General features: G+C 39.7%; 1 protein-coding gene across 4 annotated transcripts in view; it reads right to left on the reverse strand.

Annotated features, from left to right (window-relative positions):
* PDE4B (phosphodiesterase 4B) overlaps positions 1 to 22,725 on the reverse strand; it is a 660,822-nt gene that overhangs the window by 593,424 nt on the left and 44,673 nt on the right. Inside the window, exon 1 of one of the 4 annotated variants that reach the window (XM_044001362.1) lies at positions 18,224 to 18,345. The exons of 2 other annotated variants lie outside the window; for them this stretch is intronic. The gene's annotated coding sequence lies outside the window, so the exon portion shown is untranslated. Of the gene's footprint in view, positions 1 to 18,223; positions 18,346 to 22,725 lie in introns of those variants that run through there. One more of the 4 variants, XM_044001363.1, reaches the window with a different exon arrangement.

Below are 22,725 nucleotides of genomic sequence, written 5' to 3' on the forward strand. Positions count from 1 at the left end.
GTTCAGATTAGATGACATCTAAAGTTCCTTTCAGTCTATGATGTCTATGATGCTATGATTTTTTAAAAGGGTTTCTTTTTACTCGAAATTGTCAGCTGATGTTTAAACCCAAGGCAGTGAGAGGTAGAAATAAAAGATGACACAACTGAGAGACAGGAAACCTGACTTCAAATATCTGTTCTGCCATTGGCGTTGTGGCCTTTGATAACAACAACATATATTTCTATTACACCTGGAAGTTGGGAAAGCACTTTCTTCACTATAACCCTTTGAAAGTTAGGTAAGCACCTCAATTTCGTCAAGGGCCCATGATTCTATCATCCTAACCATGTTCTCTGCCAAAACAGATCCTAACACATCTGAAACTTAGTGTCTTAGAGAATTGCCCGTGTGGTCACAAAGCTAATGACTATGTGTTATAATGGAAAGAAGCCTCATTCTGGAGTCACAGGATCTGAGTTCAAATTCTACCCTCTGAGATTTATTACGTATATTTTTTGAGGCAAGTCACTTAACATCCATGGGCCTCAGTTTCCCTATCTATAAAATGTGGTCCTTTGAGGTTCTTTCCAGTTTTTGTAATCCCAATAGGAGATAAGATATAAACTCAAGTCTTCTTGATTCCAACAAGACAAATATTCTTTCTATTCCCATGGCTAACCTTGTGGGCCTCAATTTCTTCATCCTTTTAATCAGTGTAAAGTACAAAAGGTGACCTTTAAGGTTCCTTATGAATCTACACAATTCTTTAATATAACTACAGGAATTCAAGTATCTCCAGAATAGCTAACCCTTAAAGACATTTTTCCCTACAAAACAATCAAATCCCACTGAGATAACATTAAGCCAAATCCCTTGGGCCAGCACTTTTCAGCAAAAATTCATCACTTGGACCTTCTTTTATAGTCTTGTGCCTTGGTATGGAACTAATTTAAGTGTCTTTGCCCCAAATATTTTCCACCAAGCAATGTATCTCCCATTTATAACAATGATCTTGGGGTCTAACCTGCTTATTAACCTTGCTCTTTCCAATCCCAGTTTACCCAGATTACTACCTGTGGCAATTAAGATTTAAAGGAAGAAAGAATTATAGGAGCCATTAAATCCAAACCCCTCATTTTAGAGATGAATAAACTGAGGCATAGAGAGGTAAAGTGACTTCCAGGGTGACATGGCTAGTAAATCTCAGAAGTAGGATTTGAATTCAGTTCTTTTTGATGCAGGAAGCTAGGAAGTACAGGAAGTACAACCTGGTAGGTGTTTGGAGTATGTACTGGAAAGGAGAAAGGTTGGAGGCCTCAGAAATATCAACTGAGAATCACAAGTAGCTCTTACAATTTAGGAAGTCACTTCAATGAGTCTACTTTAGAATTTTGGCTTACCCACGCATTTCCTACAGTTACAAAATGGAAGTCTATGATTTCTAGTGTCCTGTGTTTTACAGTGGACAAGCTCCTCTAGGTTATCCCACTGCTAACACTCGGGCTATGACTTAACCCAAAGGTCAAGCTTCCTCTTTGATCCTCATGGGAATGCATGCCTATTTGTAGATTGACTCTCCCAGGAATCATTCATGCTATATGATGACACAAAGCCCCATGTGATACAAAACTCCCTCTCCTCTGGAGCCAGTAAGTGGTGCTTACTGTATTAAGCCTCCACCAACCCATAAATTCTATTCCACATTATTGTAATTGTACTGTCATATAAGTATTATTATCATCTATCCTGTTTTTTTAAAATGAAACCTTCTAGATCTTTGTTTTTCTTATGCTTCATTTACCTCCTCCAAACTCTTAACAATTTGCATTCCCCCAAAGGCTTAGAACTCATCCCTCTCTTCTTTTCACTCTTCCTCAGGAACTGCAAAGCCTTGGTAGCTACTCTCACCACTATGTACTTTCTAACAGCTGCTGCATGGTCTATTCTGAATCAGACCATTCGTTTGAAGCTGAGACAATAAATTGTCCATCAAACATACTGTGTCAAATTTAAGCTCAGTAATGTCTTTCAAAGGCAAATGCCAGTGGGAGAAAGTTCATCTGCCTTTCTGGATCATGGCCACAATGGCTTTGCTTCATAGCCCAGAACTGAGTGTGCAGCTCTCTGCGTAATTCAGCAGAGGCTTATAAATGAAGCTCCAAACTGTGCTGGGTCCCTTCCCTTCGTTCACCACAACCAAGAAATGTTGACTCTGTGGTCAAGCTTTCAACACTCAATTTCCAGCCCCAACATCTGACTTGCCAATCACAGGAAAAACAAGGCAAAGGGAGTGAATAAAGCACAAGCACCTGAGGCTCCAAGAGTCAAAGAATAAACTGAGCACAAGAAAGTCAAACTCCAGGCAAAGAAACCAAAGAAGATGCTGCCACTTTGGGGGGCAATCCATCAACTTTGTCCCACGAAAAGGCTAATTCTTTTCATTTAGGTGTGGGCTTGGAAGCAGAGGAATGTGAGGGCCACCTCCCTCAGGAGATCTTCCCTGATACCACTTGTTGCCAGCACTCTCCATTCTCAAGTTATATTGTATTTAACCATCTGTTTATATATTGTATCTAATAGACCATTATACTTAAAGTCAGGAAGAGCTGGGTTTAAATCCTACCTCAGATATTGAGTGACTCTGTCCATCTGTTTCCCTAACTTTAAAATGGAAATCATACTTCTATGTATGCAAAGTATGGTGCAAAAATTAATGTTAACTATTACTGTTCTTATTACTTGGGGTAGGGACTGACTTTGTTTCTCTAGAGACTCCCACAATGTCTTGGATCCTGCAGGGACTTCGTAAATGTTTGTCTAATTGAATTCAGTTGGTGAAAATCTTCCCTCCCCGGTGGAGATTGTGACCCCACCACACTCCTGCCTGTGTAATTGTCATCTGAGTTTTCAGGTTAGAATGCTAACTCCATGGGAAATCTAGCAAATGTTCTTCCTCTGTCTTCTTTTTAATTAAGAGAGGATTTCTCTGGGAGCAGGTGATAAATATGGAAGCAAAAAGTTGATCAATATACCAATATACATTTTAAAAACACCTACTATGTGTCAGGCATTGTGCTAAACTCTGGGGATACAAAAAGCGGTAAAAATACCCCCTGCTTTCAAGGATCACAAATTAAAAGGGCAGCACAAAAACACTGAAATACACTTTTCTCCAGATCCAGAACCATGAGCCGTGGTCAAACCAATTCATCCATTGTTCCTGGATGGGATGAGTCAACCTACTCCCAAATACCCTACATACCACCTCTGTAACTTTCCAGACCAAGGTGTCCTTTCCTACTCATCACTCTCTGCCTATCAACATCATGTGTATTGTTTTTTTCCATTAGAATATATTTTCCTTGGAGGCAGAAACTGTCTTTTTATATATCAGGCATTAGAACATAATGAAGATTATATCTTCAGTTGTTGGCATAGTGTCTGCCACACAGTAAGCATCTAATAACTGGAATTTTTATTCATTTATTCATTGAAGACTTTTTATCTACTACACTGCCTTAATGTGCAATGGATTAGTATAATTGTTATTGAAAGTTAAAAGACTACACTAGCATGTGATCAGATTCAAAAGGTGCTAAGGGCTACAGATTTTAAAAATACAGATTTACAATATAAAGCCTAAAAAATAAATCCCTGGATTATGCTTTTTCTCCCAAAATCTCAAACCTACAGAATCTGACTAATTTCAAAATTTCATTTGTGTCACTCTAAAACAAGTTTCCCACCGATATATTATCAGTTATCCAAAATAAATTGATTGGTCTAATTCCCCATCCCCTCACATCTATTTTCTGTTTTTGTAACCATCACCAAAGAATTTGGCCAAGTTGGTAATCTCTTTGTTTAAGTAGCCTCTACTTATTTTAGTTTGCTCAGTGGTTAGGGTTAGGTTTTAATGAGAACAAGTTCTTGACTTCTGACACATGTGGGGCAATTAACTTCTCTCTATTTCTGAACTACAGAATAGACACATCTAACCTCTTGGGAAAGAGTCATTGACAGTGTAGAGACGAATTTGCACAAGAAAAAATAATACCTTGCAGGGCATGTAAAGGGATAAAGGATGAAGAGAGTGTGCATTAGTTCAGGAGTTTCCATCAAATATTAAAAAGTCCAAAGGAATATCTAAAGCCCATTCTCTAGATGATCACTCCAAGTCAAGCAGCTTGCTGGGCACTGGGGAGACAGAGACTGTAATGAAACAGTTTCTGCTCTCAAGGAGCTGAGAATATAAAGACAAAAGAAATAAGAAGCAGTCCCTGCTCTCAAGAATCTTATATTCTACTGTGGAAGACAAAATATGCATAAGTAAGTAAATACAAAACATTTTTAAATATTTCAAATTTACAACAGGGAAACTCATGAAAAGCCTGCTGTTTGAGGAGGGAGGGATAAGAACTAAGCCTCAGAAGAAGCTGAGAGTCCAGAAGACAAAAGTAAGAACATTCAAGGCATGAAGCACAGTCTAGGCAAAAGTGCAGAAGAGGGAGATGGAATGTCATGTATGAGGAAGAGCATGTTGGTCAATTTGGCTAGAATTTAGAGTACATGTCAAAGAGTAATATGAAAAATAAAGGGTTCTGGAAAGATAGGTTAAAGCCAAAGTATGAAGAGCTTTAAATGCCAAATAGAAGAGTTTGTATTTTGTCCAAGAGGAAAGAAAGAGCCATAGAAGCTCCTTGAATGGGGAAGAGGCACAGTTATATCTATGCTCTATCAAGGATTTATGGAAAAGCCTCCACAAGAATTGCACAGAATGAAAGAGTATAGAGAGAGGTCAGAATCCTCACTGGAGAAGAGAGTATTGATGTGAGTGAGACATCAAATCCATTAAAACACATGCCTTACATGACCCCCTTTCAGGGCTCTTAGATTTAACAAGAAACAACCTTGAGAGATAGGTTATGCGAAGCATTGTCTCTCATTTTACAGATGAGGAAACTGAGGCTTAGAAAAGAAACCGAGCTCCAACTTGGTTGAGATCCTAGGGTAAATTAGTCTCAGAGGCAGAAATTGAAGCTCAGATCTTTGGAATCTCAGTGTTCTTTCCACTCCATCACCCTCCCCAAAACAAGGGGAAAATTACTCAAAGAAAATGCCTTTCTAAGAGTCAGGAACATTGAGACTTCACATGAAGAACACATTATTCATTCACTTACTGGTCCAACCCAATCCCCTCCCTGATGGACAAATCCTTCCGCAAATGATTCTGAAATGTGCTCAGGGGAGCAGGGGGGTTGGTGTGTGCCTCTGGGGTAATTATGTCCTCTGTCACTTGTACAGAGTGAAGTCCCAAGGGCCCTAGGTCTGGGGATCAACCAGCAAGCATTTATGCAGAAAGAGACATACATCTTTGGATGCGGCCAATGTGGGAATTTATTTTGCTTGATTGTGCAGATTTGTAACAAGGGTTTTGTTTTCTCTGTTCTTCCCCCAGTGAAAGGAAGGAAGAGTAAATTATAATAATTTACAATAACATATAAAATACTAATAATTATATATAATATAATTTATCACATTCAAATTGATATATAATGATATCTATATAACATTCTTAGGTTTGAAAAATGCTTTACAGATATTATCTCCTGTTTACCCTCACAACAATACTAAGAGGTAGATGCTACTAGTATCCCTATTTTATAGGTGAGGAAACTAAGGCAGAGATTAAGTGACTTCCCGAGGGTTACACAGATAGCAAGAATCCAAAGCCAGATTCGAACCCAGTTCTTCCTGACTCAAAGCCCAGCATCTCTCTACTGTACCACACCACCAAGCTGTTTAAACATTTATTAATTGGGGCAGGGAGGGAAAGTAATTTAAAAAATAAATACATATGTACCTTTAAAAAATCAATAAGCATTTAATGAGTACCTGCTAGGTACTGGAGATAAGCAAGTTTAAAAGGAATAGTCCTGCCCTGAAGGAGCTTAAATTCTAACAAGGGAAACAGCATGAACCTCTTATAAACTTATAGACATAAGCACTGTATTTGTGATGTCCTTGGTATAGGAAGCTCTCAGCAAACTCTGTCCTCTATTAGGACAGGTTGGAACCTTCTTCATATTTCTCAGAGTTGCCCAGAACGTGAGATTTCAGTGACCTCCCTCTAGTCAGTACATTTCAGAAGCAAGCCCAGGTGTGAACAAAGCCCCAACAGGGAGTTTAAGGGGTGGGGACAGACAGGATGAGCAACAGGAAAATTCTAAGAGCAGCAGGTAAGGTAGGGATGTATATTCCAGTCCTGGGATCCTGGTCACCAACGGTGAGTCACTCATGCTACCCTGTTGGTGACCACCTTTCCTTTCCCCATGCTCCTTAATCTGAATGACTTTCTTCCTTGATTATCTCCAATTTATCCTGTCTATAGCTTGTTTGTACATAGTGGTCTACCCCCTTTAGATTGGTTGCTCCTTGAGGGCAAGGACTGTCTTTTGCCTTTCTTTGTATCTGTCTAACTCTTAGCACAGGAACATAGTTGGTGCTTAATAAATGTGTGTTGTTGTTGTTGTTGTTTATTTGACTCTATCTAAGGGTTAGACTGGAAATGTCTGCACATCAGGCCATCTGGCCATGTTTTCATTCTTTTTAATGGAGTAGAATTGGGCTTCTGAAGCTTAAGTTAGCCTCAGTAAATGAAGTTTCACATTCAAATGCCTGTGTTTTCTTTGTATGATGAGAGATTCTATGAACTACCCCCTAGGTAGAGTACATACCCATAAAAGGCAGGTAGCAGGCAGGCACCTTCCAATGAATCACTCAAAGTGGGATGGCTGGGCTCTTAGTCACATGCTTTGAAATTGAATTGAGTCTTGACAAGCTGTCAAGTGCCCCAGCTAATAGCCTATGTCTAAAATAGCTCTGATTACTGGATTTCCATCACAAGCTCACAAGTAAAAATACGACGGATAGGGAACATTTGGGGTATCTTAAAAGCAAAGGGGGGTGAGATACACATTTTATCAAGCTCTTTTTTGTCTCCCTTTTGCAAATAAAAACGTTTCTGTCCAAATGTCCCAATTTCCCCCCTTAAATCAATCAATCAATAAAGATATATTAAGTGCTTATTTTGTGCCAAGCACTGTGCTTAAGCATTGGGGATACAGGAAGAAGTTAAAAACCCTGTCCTCAAGGACTTTCTAATCTAATAAGGGAGATATGCAAACAAATAGATACAAGCAAGCTACATGCAGGAGAAAGGGCAAAGGACCATGAAATACATTTTAAAATTTCCTTTTGAAAAAAAAAATCCCACCAAAAAACAAACAAAAAAACCCAAAACACACAATTACTCCAAAAGTGGCTATTATCTCTATCACTTGCCTGCTCTGTGAAACTGAGTATAACCTTCCTGTCACTAGAATGACACACAGTGGAAATCTGGATCTCAACAATTCCAGTAATAAAAACACCTAGCCTAGGATGGCCTATGAGTAAGAACTGGGCCAGGAAGTATAAAATCTAGCTGACGAGCTATCATAGCTAAAGTTAACTTCTTTGAGGTTCAGTTTGTTTATTTCTATAGTGGGGACAGGTCATAGTAGATGGAGACCTGGCCTCAAAGCTGTACCAAATATGTGATTGTGGAAACATCACTTAACTTTTGATGCCTAGGGCCAATGGCATCAAATTCCTTTACAAACAGGGACCATAAAGAGTACTTTAGTTCACTTAGAGACTTGGTTTTAAAAGGCAATATTGTCTCTGCCATTGTATTTTTATTTTGTTAAATATTTCCCAGTTTTGTTGTAATATGGTTCAGGCTGTACCCACACTGTGTTTGACCCCTCTACTCTAAGAATACGAACTGCACAGAAGGTGCTGACCTGCATTAGTGGTGGAAATTCCCTCACCTGGGACTGCTCTATATGAATAAGACCACAAATCCAGTTTGTATCCCTTTGATGGTGATAGTAATAACTGATAAAAATAATTCGTGTGTTAGCTAAGTCAAATAAAATAAGTGAGATTTTTTTAAACTAGAAAATGTCACAAAACCTAAAGGACTATGATTACTAATAATACTTGACAAGGGAAACATAATATAGTTTTATTAATAGTGAGTCAGTAGAGGGGAGCGGACAGAGAGTTAGCCTGGAAGCCAGAATATCGGGCCTGTATCACCCTGGGCAAGTCACTTCATCATTTAATTCTCTGGGTCCTTCTGATACCAGAAGTGGCAGAGAAGGTATTGACCTATAGTTAGAAGAAGGAGTTTCCTCTTATAATTAAACCATAAATTCAGTTCTTCTCCCTATTAATAGATCATAGGATCAGAGAATAATAATGAGGAACAATAATTGCATATGTATGTGTACATATATGTGTGTATATACATACACATGGATAGAGACAGTGTGTGTGTGTGTGCGCGTGTGAAAGAGAGATCACTTTAAAATTTTCAAAGCACTTGTTTACTTAAGTTATCTCATTTGATGCTCACAATAACTCTGGAAGTAAGAGCTAGTATGGTTCCCATTACATAGAAGAGGATGCTGAGGCACATAGGGGTCAAGTGACTGCCCAGAGTTCCGTACCAAGTAAGAATCTGAGGCTGGATTTGAACCCAGGTCTTCCTGTCTCCAGATCCATCTATCCAGTAGAGCACCACCCAGCAGCCACATGGTGGTGGAGGGGGAGGGAAGAGGAGGGCTTCTCTACTGTTGGACCATGAGGAAAACAAGCATGATCTGTCCATAATCATCTGGGATCTTTTTTTTTCCACTTGCTCTTAACAGATAATCCTAATGCTTCACACAGTAAAGCAGGAGACATGTACATTTCCCAAGCTGCTTTGGTAAAGCCAGCTAAGACCTCATCCAAATGACCACACTGCCCTCAAGACCATTTCTTGTCCACCTACTGTGCATTCAATATGGTACCAGGTGCAAGGTGGATTTAAAAGCTAGAAGACAGGACCCCTGCTTCAGGGAGTTCATAATCCAGGGAGATAAAATGAAGCAATATTTTAAGGGGACTTAACCAGTCAGCAGGAAGATCTTGACCTAGAATCTAACCTGCCCACAGATGATCCAAACTTGGAACCTTCAAATGCCATCAAGTTCCATCATACCAAAGGAATCTTCTAGACCATGTGGTCTATTAGTCATCATCCCATTTTTCTGGTTAGAGATTCCAGCCAAAGAGACATGACTCATGCTCGGTGAATTTACTGAACTATAATTTGTTGTTATCAAAACAGAGGTCACAAAGAGGATACCTGTGTCCCAAATACTAATACATCAGCACATCTGCCTTTGGGACACAGGGTGGCATGAGTACCAGCAGGAAATGGACAGCCCTACACAAGCCTACAGGCTGATCCAAGGGGCTCGTTGCCCCTAAGGTGTATATTCCTTCACACTAGGGTGTACTCAGTTTAGTCAGACAGGCTTAAACAATGCCCCAGTTTAAGGTAAGAAACAAAAAGAAAACCTATGAATAGTCCAATTGTAAAAAAAGCCGTGTCTCCCAATTCCACATCCACCATAGAGCAGTTGCCCCATTATTTATAAATGAAGAAGTGTCATGTCATTACTGAAAGTAGTACATGAGGACACATGGACAATTTCCCTTTCCTGAACCTCAGCCTATATCCCTTAAATCCCCTTTAAAATTAACCTTCCTCAGGGCAGCTAGGTAGCACAGTGGATAGAGCACCGGCCCTGGATTCAGGAGGACCTGAGTTCAAATCCTGCCTCAGCCACTTGACACTTACTAGCTGTGTGACCCTGGGCAAGTCACTTAACCCTCATTGTCCCACAATTAACCTTGCTCCACAGCATTAGATGATGCGTCTTGATTAAGGGAACCAGACTGAGGGTTCCTTGAGGCAAAAATCTCAGCAAAGGGCCAAGAACAGGGTGTTCTGTGGTCTGAGGACCTAGATTCAGATCTCACCTCTGATATTTACTAGATCTCCCTGGGCCTCTGTTTTCTCATCTGCAACGTGTCTTTCTGCCCAGGGTCTAGGATGCCGAGGCTATTCAGACAGCACTGTTCTGGCCCAAAGTGGGACCTTTTTATTCCTCGGTCAGAGAAAGTGTCCCCAGACCTGAGGCTATCACCCACCCACAAATGCCTTCCAACCTCCGCTGTCACCAGCTCAGTTTACCTCTTTCTTTTGCCTTCTTCAAGGATCCATGAAGAGATGTCTGTGGACCCTCATTGGTATGTTATTCTAGACCTGAGCTGTGGAACCAGTGTCCTATTCTAATACTTCATTTTATATCGTTCTGTCATTGAAAAGGTAAAGAAAAACTCGTCTGGCTCCCAGATCCAAAGTGCATTTGTTAAACCCTGAGCAGTCTGACCTCCTAGGTCCCTTTCAATTCTTTCTAGGATAATTGCTGGGTATTTATTACAGCCAGGACTTTCAAACATGCTCTTAGGGTTATGGAACAAAGTTTCAGATGATTTTCTTATCAGGCATGCAGCCTAGGCAGTCTCAAAATGACCTTATCATCACATACTCAGCCTTTCTTGGAAAACTGACTCCCCCACCTGCGCTTCACCAGGGCAGGTACCAAGTGCCGCCCTAGGACAGGGGCTGCCAAAGGGAAGGAAAATTACCGACATCTGCAAAGACACTGCTTGTCCCAGAGGCTTTCTTGCTACAGTGTAGCAGAGAAAAAGATGCAAAGATACCTTCACACTTAGGAGTGAGGAATCTGGGGAGGGGCTCAATGGATAAAGCACTGGATACGGAGTCAGGAAAACCTGAGTTCTAATCTGGCCTCAGACATACCCTAGTTGTGTGACCTGCTGCTTGCCTCCATTGCCTTACTTTTTAAAAATAGACTTAATTTATTCTTTACTTAAATAAAGCAAGCATTTCCAGAACATAGTAGAATAGGGAAAAAAGAAAAAAGATGATTGCACCTGAAACTACAAATCTAGGATGTATAGCTTTCTATTCCTTTTAACTATATAATAAAGTTATCTTGTAACTTTCTTTCCCCCCCTCTGTTTCCTTATCTGTAAAATGGGATAATAATAGCACCTATGTCCTGGGGTTGTTGTGAGGATCAAATGAGAACATAATTGAAAATTTTAGTTCTATACAAATCCTAGTGGTTACTTTAACATTTTGTTTATTAATTATATTATTTTATAGGCTATTCATATATTACATGTTATTTTATATATTATATTAGTTTATGTTATTTATTGTTATTTTAATTATTGTCTGGGAGGTTTTTCTAGGGGATTTCAGGCAATGCAATACAGGTGGAGCCCTTCCCTAAACCTCAAGACTGATCTGGATTTGACCCTTCCTGTTAAATAACATAGAACCTAAAGATTCAAAGAGCAGTTGCCTATCTATGGATAGCAAATGACAGTCCTACTTCCTCCTTCTAGATCCTAGCTATTTCCTCGTCTTGAGACAGCAGCACCCTGCCCACCTAGTCAGGTAACTTTGAGTATAGGGAACTGGACATGGTATCATGAAGACCAAGGTTCAAATCCTGCTGATATAGGTAAGTTACCAACTCTATGTGGCCTTCACAGGTCAGTCACCTACCCTAGTCTGCAGGTTCCTCCTCTGTAAAATGAGAGGGTTGGATGAAGGGCCTCTAAGGTCCCTTCCAGTTCTAAATCTATAGTGGAAAGTAAAGGAAGCAGAAACAGGAAATTAAAGCATATGATAACCACAACAATGGAAATGGGAGAGGAGTGAGGCAACAAAACAAGAAACTAAATGGTAGAAAATGTTTATGACCAAGTGTGACCCCAAATAAGAAATCAGAGAAAAAGCCCCCTTTCTACTTCTTTGGGTAAGTGGGAGACTATCAGTGTGGAATACCACATACGGATGCAGACTTTTTTAATGTGTTAGTTTTAAAATTGACAATTTGTCAATTAGGAAATGGCTTTTATTTTTATAAAAATCTGACTCAATTCCCTATATATTTGGAAAAAGACTGACTCTTTGCCCAGTTCTCTATCCACTGAGCTATCCAGTTACCTCAAGTCAGGTGTCTCCAAAGAGTCAGGAAGACCTGAGTTCAAATCCAGCCTCAGACATTTACTAGCTGTGTGACCCTAGGTATGTCACTTAACCTATTTGCCGTAATCCACTGGAGAAAGAAATGGCCAATCACTCTAGTACCTTTGCCAAGAAAACTCATGGACAGTATGGTCCACGGGATCATAAAGAGTCAAACATGATTGAAGAAGAAAGTTGCCCTGATTATCTCTCTTAATGAGTTCTCTTTTTGTATTTGTTTTGTCTGAGATCCTGATGGCTACCCCTGCCTTTTTCATTTCAGCTGAAGAATAATAGATTGTTACATCTCCTTATTTTAACTCTGTGTGTATCTTTCTGATTCAAGTATGTCTCTTGTAAACAACATATTGTTGGATTCTGGTTTCTAATCCATTTTGCCATCTGCTTCCGTTTTACAGAACTCATCCCATTTATATTCACAGTTATGATTACTAACTGTGTATTTCCCTCTTTCCTATTTCCTTCTGTTTATCCTTCTCTCTCTCTCTCTCTCTCTCTCTCTCTCTCTCTCTCTCTCTCTCTCTCTCTCTCTTCTCCCACCTCAAAAGTCTGTTTTTCTTCTGACTATTGCCTTCTTTAACCTGCCTCCCATTTTTTCACCCCTCCTCTTTCTGTTATCCTCTTCCTGTCCTGTTTCCTATTGGGTAAAACAGATTTCTATACCCAATTGAGTATAGATACAAATATGTTATATATCTATCTACATATACACACACATAAATACACATACACACATTCTTCCCTCTTTGAACAAATTCCAATGAGATTGAAGTTCACGAATTGCCTACCACAACCAACCCGTCTTCCTTCTATTTAAAAGTTTTTCTATGCACATGCCTTTTATTATAGCTCTAATGGTTAAGAAGTTTTTGTTTTTATCAATACTAAATTTGCTTCTTTGCATCTGTAAAATGAGGGGGTTGGATTCAATGCTCTCTGTAGCCCATTCAAGCTCTAAGTCTGTGATCCTCTTATCTCCAGTACTCACCCACAATAATAAGAGGAATTTTGCATAGTGGTTTTATGATGTAGACAAGGCTCTAAGATACACCACATTTTAAAGGTCAAGAAACTGAGGTTCAAAGAGATTGACAAGATCACACAAAGAGTTAATACCACAAGCAGGACTCTCCAGCAGGTGCTCAGACTTCAAACTTGGCACTCTCTACACCACACCAAGCTGCCTCCCTCTATGTGGGAACCATGTCTTAGATACATAGGTAGTTGTCATAAAAGATTACCCATCAAAACTCTCCATTGTCCTCTGCCCTGTCTTATTCACATTTTACCTTTTGTTAGGTTTCCCTTTACTTTGATTTCAAAACAATGCAGCCAAAGGTGCCCACAGGCAGCAATGCCCAGGTTGGCTTTCACAATAAGCTCTTTTCAAGCTTTAGTGGGAATGGTTGGCCCTGCTTGCTGAAGCTATGCCCAAATTCTTATGTAAGAACGACAACAACAACAATCCCTCTCTTGTAACCTCTCATCTCACACTGCTTCTACCTGCTGATGATCAAGGGTTTCCAGAAATAAATTGTTTTTCCCCTGCTAAATCTCTCATGTTCACAGTCCAACCCAATGAAATTCATTTGTTCCGTGATCGTGATTGTATCCATATAGATACCCCACCTTCTTATTCTTGTTATGTTGAAGCAAAAGTAATCTAAGAGCTTATGAACACGCCTATCCCTCCCCCTACCTCAGAGCAATTAACTTTGGATGTGCCATCCCTGACTTGCAAGGCAAGCAGGATTCTTTCTGCCTTTCTGTCGGAAGGAGGAGAGAACCTTAAGGAATGCAATTAGAGTGGATTTCTATTACCAAGGCCTTTCCCAGGGCTGGATCAATAACTAGCTAGCACTCTCAGCCTCTCACTACAGAAGTAGAAAGGAAATTGGAGGGAAGGCTTCCTAGAGGAGAAAGTTCCAGGTCTAAATGTGGGGAAAGAAAGCAATGACCAACCAAAGAGGCAAGAATTTAAATTGTACCTGGGCAAGTTACAAAAAAATATACATTGGTGGAGCTTAATACTAGGACTAAAATACTTTTGTAGTATAATTGGATGGGCCCATATGCTGAAAAACATAGGCCTTATTGGGGGGGTCATTTTTAAAGGAAGGCTATTGGCTACATTGAACATACCTAAGGGAACACAAAGTAGAAGGGGGGATGAGAGAAGGGTGGTAGAAAACCCATCAACCTCTACATTGGAGCCAGGAATGACATCTTCAAACCAAAATAGCTCACTGCCTCCCCCAAGCAGGGACTGGGATTTATAGTTGTATGTTAGGGCATCTCAGAAGCACGTTCCAAATCTCCCCATAAAAACCAAACCAAAACAAACTACCTGGGCTTTGGATTGACACCTGCGTGTGTGTTGGGGGGCGGGGGAGGCACTGTGACCTGGCAGATAAAGTACTAGACTTCAAATCAGGATGGGACAGGTTCGAATTCAGTCTATGACATTCACAAGCTGTGTGACACTGGGTAAACCATTCAACGTTGTGAGTCTTCATTTCCCCATCTAGAAAATGAGGGACTTGGATTGTCATGAAGGTTTCTTTACATACATCTAATCCTGAATAGAAATCCTGGCTCCTGTGCTTCCTCCCTGTGTGACCTTAGGTAAGTCATGAAATCTGCCTGGGTCTCAGTTTCCTTATCTGTAAAGTAAGGGAGTTAAACAAGAAGGATTCTAGAACCCTTTCTACATGCATTGAGGCCATCCTGTCAGGTCTTCATGCCATTACAAGAAGAAAGGGCTTTTTTTCCTTTCCTTGTATCCATAGTATATATGCCTGGGACGCAGGAAGTGTTTGTTAAATAACTCAGCCCATGATGGTCTCAGAACATGTTCCCAGGACCTGTGGACCAGCCAAATTTTTCCATCAACCTTTTTCTGAGATGCCTGAATTTACCTTCCCTTCAGGAACACTCAGGGATTGGGTATCTGAGGTGTTTCATAGGCAGGGGTAGAATCTAGCTTAGATGAGTCATTGGTTTTCTACACCTGACCTCTCAGGAAAGGACGTCCTAATTAGTGAGGATCTCGCAAATTCTAACCTCAATATTTCTAGACCTAGGAGATCCAGCTATGAGATGGCATGGTTTTCAGAAAAGGAAGAAGGCATCAGACAAGAGGAAAGGGTTGATAAGGGCATAGCAAGCTTATTGAATGGGAAAAAGCCCAGGCCAATTGATGCATTTTAAATCCTTGAAATTTTTCCTCTCCTTTGGAAATCTTTTCAAGCCACATTCATTTCCATGTTATTGCTCATCATACCCTCCAACCTCAAAAGAAGATACTGTTCACCCTCTGTTTTGACAATGAGCTCCTACAGATGATCTACAGCATAAATTACTTTGTATAAGCGGAAAATCCTGTACCACTTCCAGAAAACAGTGTCAAGTTTTGAATGCTCTAAATATAGGGGCACTGGGCATGGAGATGTCAGTGCTTTAGAGAGAGACATCCTGACTTACCCAAAAAAGATAGAAAGAATCTAACCATAACTTTCATATATCACAAGGGTTATAAACCTTCTTCCAAATAGAAACAAAATGGATTTGCCCTCCGCCTTTTTGACAGAAGAAGATGATGGTGGTGATAACCTACTCAAAGGCCACTCCCTTTTTCTATGTCATAGAGGTTGAGGGAAAGGCAAAATAGGGGAAATAGTTGACTACCAACCCAATCATAAAAGCCCATTCAATATTAACAGCACACATCACCTGAAGGCTGCCATGAAAATGAAACCTTATCCACAAAGGAGGATGAGGATTAGGAGATAGCTTCAAATGGCAAGATAAAGAGCTTAAAATTTTACAAGAATACTTCTGGATCAAATATACACTATTTCATGGGGCAATAATAAAGGCCAGAAAAGAAATACAAAGCCGGGGCGGCTAGGTGTTCTCCTGGAGTCAGGTGTACCTGAGTTCAAATCCGGCCTCAGACACTTAACACTTACTAGCTGTGTGACCCTGGGCAAGTCACTTAACCCCAACTGCCTCACTAAAAAAAAAAAAAAAGAAAAAGAAAAAAGAAATACAAAGCCATGGAGTTGTCTAATATAGCCAATAATATATATTGTGTATTTATATTTACTAAGTTATGTATATATCTCCCCAATTGAATGTATAGCACTTTCTGTACTAAACACAATGTTTGGTACATAGTAGACATTTAATAAATGCTTGTTGACTTAGAGACAAAAATAGATTTCATTTCTGTTTTTGTATCTCTAGTACCTAGCACAGCTGTTGATAAATTGTTTGACTGACAGGCAAAGGGGAAACCAATAGGTACTTCCCAGTGGTTGAAAGTCACATGAACTCAACCAATATATAGCACCAAAGCATCAAGCAACCGGTTGTTTATAAAACTGGAGGGATTCCTTATAACTATGAAAATTCCTTAGAGCATGATAGCCATAGGTTACATACAGTTAATTGATGAAAAAAATTGAGCAAAACATATATGATTTTTATTGTTCTGTTGAATATTCAGAACCACCCATTATGGGCCAATGGATGATTCATGCCAATTTGTTTATAGAAACAGAAGGTTTAAGATGATAATTCCAAACTCACTCATCACCATCAAAAATTATAAGCAGGTTTCCCTCAGAAAGCCAGATATAGTAATCAATGAAGATCATGCAAAGAAACAGCAAAAACTTTGCAACATTGTTCAGACTGGAAAATATCACAAAATGGCACACCTACTGAAAACTTAGCACTGCATGACCTGGTAACCTGAATGGTTCATGTGGGGCTCACGATCTTTGACAATACAAACAGAAACTTCCAAATGTCCTAGAGAGCTCAACAAACACAATGCCCTGGAACTAGTCTATTTGCACAGACCAAATTGCTGCCCACAAAAGCCCAGATATAACATTTGTCCATAAAAATTTTAAATAAACATTAAATAATGTGACCTCCAAGTTACATGGAATTCAAGACTTTTAAAATACGAAGACCTAGCAGAGGAGATCAAAAGCCTGTTGGAACACTATGAACTCCGGATCAACCTTATCTATGTGTCTCCTCCTGGAGTTGAATTAAGGATGCTTTCAGTGAGCCCATGGTAAATTATCTCAGATCCTAATAATTCAAATTCAACTACAAAAAGAAGTGATTTTATCTTTCTGTGCAATAGTCCAGAGAACATTAAATTTAAAAGAATGATACCATTCCTAAGACCATTTCTATCTGACCTCCATTGGAAAAAATAAGAATGAGAATATACAATAATAAATCCCCACAGTACAAATATAGACATGAAAGCATCCTTGAGAATTCAACAAATAGACTAGGAGCATCAACACAGGCAAAACTATTCTCCTCAAATACCTGAACATAAAATTCATCCATAAAGACTTAAGAACAATTATTTTGAACAGATTTTGCCATACTCAGTACTCAATCTTTAAGCCACTCACAATGAAAAACTTTCAAAATATAAAGACCTGCTAATGTCATTCCACCTGGACTATAGTCTGTAGAGAATTGAATAGAAAATAAAATTAAAAAGATAACAACATGTGCCAAGATATCTCTATCTGAACTACATCAAAATTATGTAAAGAATGAGATTAAAAGTAAAAACAAGAAAAATAATTTGAAGGCTTGGACCTAGAATTTCATTGGGGTAAGGAGCTACGGTAGAAAAGTTCTTTTAGCAATTGAGATCAGCAATGCTCCTGCAATTTACAGTCAAAGAGAAGTGCCTAGGGCCCTGGAAGATTTGGGCATTTAGCAAGCATCATCAATCTACAGCAGAAAGGGACCTTAGAAGCCATTTAATACAATTTCCTCATTCTTAGAGGAAGAATCTAAGAGATACCAGTAGTTTAGAAGACTTTCTTAAGGTCACAAAATAATCGACATCAGAGAGAGAATTTGAAGCTGGGATCTCTGAATACAGAATCATTTTCGCCATCTCATCATGCTGTGTTTGGCAGAATCAGAACCAGAACTTGGCCAGGTTCCCCAATGTTCCCCAATCTGGGTATGCCCTTCTGTCTGCTCTGACATCATAATTGTCATTAATATAGGGGCTTGAATTTTACAAAGCATTTACACAATTATCTCTATAGCCAACCATGAAGACATGCCACAAATCAGCCAGCAATATACAAGTCTCACCCAAGCCCTGTAAAAAATTCTCTTAATGAAAAGGTTGCCCATCTGTTTTTACCTTACCTGGTCATGCCCAGGCTCCCGCAGCAAACTGTGTTTTGCAGGAAGCAACATTAGAGAGACTCCAAAGCATATGGCTCGCCCTCAGCCAATCCACTTTGAGAAATCTCATTTTAGAGGCTAACCATTTATGTTTGATGAGCACTTAGTCCTGAGTATAAATGGGAATCTCTTACAGTATATAAAGAAAAATGCAAATTGTGCTATCTATGCATGCATTTCTATGCTTCCCATCACCATGGCACCTAAATGATGAGAAATCTGGGGCTGGCGAGGATAGTCAACTTTGAAAAGTCGACAATGAGGAACTGCAGCAGCTGTACTTAACCTTCCCAGCATCCGGAACATCGAAAGCATCACTAGGGAGTGGAATCATTTCCCTAAATTTTGTGGATCTTCGTGGGGAAAAGGGGCTGCATCTTATTCTGTTGTAGTAAAGAAAGCATACCAGACAGTGTGCTTACAGCATGAAAATGCACTGAGATTTATAAAACTGTTCTCATCAACTATTCTCTCATGGAACAAGGTCTACAATTGGTGTCTCCATGTCTACAAATATCCACTCACTCCTTAACCACCCCCATCCCCACCAGCTTCCCACTCAGAATTCTAAAGCTGCTCTCTCCAAGGTCACAATGGCTCCCAGTTGCCAAGCTTGATGGTTTCTCTTCAGTCTTTATCAACCTTGTTTTTTCTGCAGAATATGATAATGTTGTCCCCCCACCCCCACTGATATTGACCCCTTAATGATATTTTCTTCCCTCTCAACTTCTGCAGTATGGTCTTTCTAGGTTTGCTTCTCCCTCCTCGATCACTTTTGTGGTATCTACCCTCTCCACATGCTGGGTATTTAAGAAATATTTATTGCACTGAGTTCTATGTAATTAAAATGACTAAATTAAGCCTTGGTGGAGAGTTGAGGAAGTGAACCATCTTGCCTCCCTTCTTCGAAGAAGAGGGGGACTCTGAGTGTGGAATACTGCAGAGATTGTCAATAACATTTGATATTTGGGTTGGATTTACTGAACTTTTATTTCCTTTTATTTTTTAAAAAATCTTTATTCAGGGGCATCTAGGTGGAGCAGTGTATAGAACACCAGCTATATCAGGAAGACCTGAGTTCAAATCCAGCCTCAGACACTTGACACTTACTAGCTGTGTGACCCTGGGCAAGTCACTTAACCCCAATTGCCTCACAAAAAAAAAAGAAAGAAAAAGAAAAAAACTTTATTCAGAGGGTTGATTCTCTATATAGGGGAGGCAGGGGCATAGGCAGAAATGAAGGTGATATAAAAACAAAAACTGTCGATAAAAATAACATTTAATATATTTATTAAATTGAATTGAATGGAAGGTGTTTAACCTAGAGAAGAGTAGAGTAGAATTAAGGGCCATGATCCCTCAGTAGTGTACTGGTAAATGTTTAAGATCCAGATTGGGGGGGGGGGGCACAGAACATACTTTAAAGTTAAATCTGCATTAACATTTCCCCATGTTTTCTTAAATCTAGACCATCAACAAAACTGTAATGAATACCCTGATTTCACTGTTTTTTTCAAAGGTGTAAATGCTCATGCTGAAAAATTAACAAAAGCCCTTAGGCTCCAGCACAGCCTTGAGTCATCAGATATGTAAGAGGCTGTCCTAAGGAAGAAAGAATTACACTCAATATTTTTTGGACCCAGAGCAATGGATGGAAGAAGCAAAGTTAGAAATTATCTAAAGAAAAACTTCCTACCACTTTGAGCTGTCCATATGTAGAATGGGTTGTCTTGAGAGGTAATGGATTTTCCCTGACTGGAAGTCCTAAATCCAAAATTTGGAGCTGGAAGGGACCTGGAAGGTCATAAAATCCCAATATTTTAGATTTGGGAGTTGAAAGGGGCTCAGAGATCATCTAGTTCAAGTCTCTTTTTTTTTAACAAATGAATAAACCAAGGCCAGTAGAGATTAAGTCATGAGAAGCAGAAGAACTAGACTCCGTGTTTTGGTCACTTCTTGTACCTCTGACAGTGAGACTCTTTTCTCCTGTTCTTTACCTAATTTTGATCCTTTTTTCTTCTCTAACTTCTCTCTTGGCACTCATCATGTACACTTTGGACTTGGATCTCAGCATCTGGGGATCTTACAATTTTTTTTTTTGCAATCTGGTGAAGCCTAATGACTTCTTTTTTTTTTTTTTTTGGTAAGGCAATGGGGGTCAAGTGACTTGCCCAGGGTCACACATCTAGTAAGGCCGGATTTGAACTCAGGTACTCCTGAATTCAGGGCCGGTGTTTTAACCACTGTGCCATCTAACTGCCCCGAAGCCTAATGACTTCTTAACAGAAAAATGTTTGTTTTTTTTTAATGCACAAAAAAATGGGGCAGCTAGGTGGCACAGGAGATAAAGCACCAATCCTGGATTCAGGAGGACCTGAGTTCAAATCTGACCTCAGACACTTGACACTTACTAGATGTGTGACCCTGGGCAAGTAACTTGACCCCAATTGCCTTACCAAAAAAAAAAGTCTAAATGCACAAATTATATATATATGAGTACAAAGGAAACCATTATATTGGCATTTAGTTATGGATATTATATGTATATATATGGATCTATGTACATAGAAGCACACAGATGTGGATATGAATATTATAAAGACAATTTAATGGGCTCCAGGATAAGATAAGAGAATGCTTGTTCTATGCAGATTCCTTCAAAGTCCATATGTCCCATGTCTAAGCTTCTCCCCTGCATTCCAATATTTATTTCCAATTGTGTAGAGGACATCTTCACCCCCCTGTCTCTTATATGCCTCAAAACTGGCCTGTTCAAAATTGAACTCATCACCTTTCCCTCCAAATAAAAAAGCATAAAGTATTCTTCAAGAGAAGAGGAATCTGGAATCTAGTAGGTCTGTAAATGGAAACACCTTCTTTGAATGCCAATGTCATTGTTCCAATCATAAAAAGTCATATTACATTTCTGTAATAAGACTTTCCTCTGGGGGCAGTTAGGTGTCAAAGTGGATAAAGCCTTGAATTCAAAAGGACCTGAGTTAAAATCTGGCCTTAGATATTTGACACATACTAGCTGTGTGACCCTGGGTAAGTCACTTAATCCGCATTGCCCCACAAAACCAAAAAACAACAACAACAGCAAAGAGACTTTCCTCAACAAAAAGCCTTTTCTAATAATATGTCATCAGAGAAATAACGCAAAGTTCCCAAAGCTATGTCAATGTAGCTCAGCTCTGGCAAATCTCACCCAACTACCAAGACCATAATCCTGATAGCAGGCTGTGCCTGCTGTCCAAGGACCAGCCCAGCTGAGTGGAGATCACGAATAATAATAATAAGGTTGATCAGCTTGGTACAGTAGAAAGAGCACTGACTTTGAAATCAGAGGACCTGGGTTGAAATCTTACCTTCACTAAATATTACTTGTGTAATGCTGGCCACTTAACTTTCATGAGCCCCAGTGTTTCAAGTCTGAAATGAGGAAGTTGGACTTCATGGAACCTGAAAACTTCTTAACAACTCTAGACCTTTGGTCTTATGCTGAATTCTGTACATTTTCTAGCAATCACACACGAGAAACAGCATTTGAAGGTTCACAAAACACTTTTATAGTAGATCCAATTAATGCTCCATTGATCAATCTACATGTCTATATATCTATCTATATGTATGTCATCTCCCTCAATGGACTGGAAACTCCCTTGGGGCAAGAACCATGTTTTTCTCTTTCTGTGTATCCCTAGAAATTAGCACAGTGCTTGGTGCACCTTTAATAAATGCTTTTCAACTGACTGCCTGGCTGACAGAATGCTTTGAAGATTTAAGGAGGCAGAGAATGATTTTGGCAAGTCAAATTGGAGAAGTCCTCATGGTGGTGGTTGTGGTGGGTAGTGTGGTTGCATCTAAGCTAAGACTAACAGGAAAAAGAAGCATGGGAAAGCTCAGGCACCCTCTACCTTTGGCAAGAGCCTTCCCTGCTCACCTCAGCCAACTGAGCCTTCCACCTGAAGATTCCCCTCCACCTACTCTGTAGATCTCTGACTTGTACATGCCTATTTGCAAGTTGTCTCCTACATTAGAATGTGAGTTCCTTAGGGGCAAGGACTGTTTTCTTTCTTCCTTTCTTTCTTTTTATCTTTTCCTTCTCTTCCTTCCTTCCTTCCTCTCCCTCCCTCCTTCCTTCCTTCTTAGTACAGTGGTTGCCTGGTACACAGCAAGTGCTTAATAAATGCTTATTTACTAACATACCCCCCCAACACTGGAAAAGGAAAAGAAACATGATGATGGGGATGATGATGACGACAACGATGACAATGACAGTGCACATGCTTAGAGGGCTTTAAGGTCTGCAAAACACTTTCCAAATATTTTTTCTTTTGATTCTCCCAAGGAGAAACTTTTATTTCTATTTTGCTGCTTCTCAGTAGCTCTGGAAACCAGCCAGGCAAGGAAAGAGCTTCAAACCTCCAGCTCCAATCTGCTTTGTGGATTATGAATAGATT

The sequence above is a fragment of the Dromiciops gliroides genome, chromosome 4, assembly GCF_019393635.1.
Source record: "Dromiciops gliroides isolate mDroGli1 chromosome 4, mDroGli1.pri, whole genome shotgun sequence".
Classification (NCBI taxonomy): domain Eukaryota; kingdom Metazoa; phylum Chordata; class Mammalia; order Microbiotheria; family Microbiotheriidae; genus Dromiciops; species Dromiciops gliroides.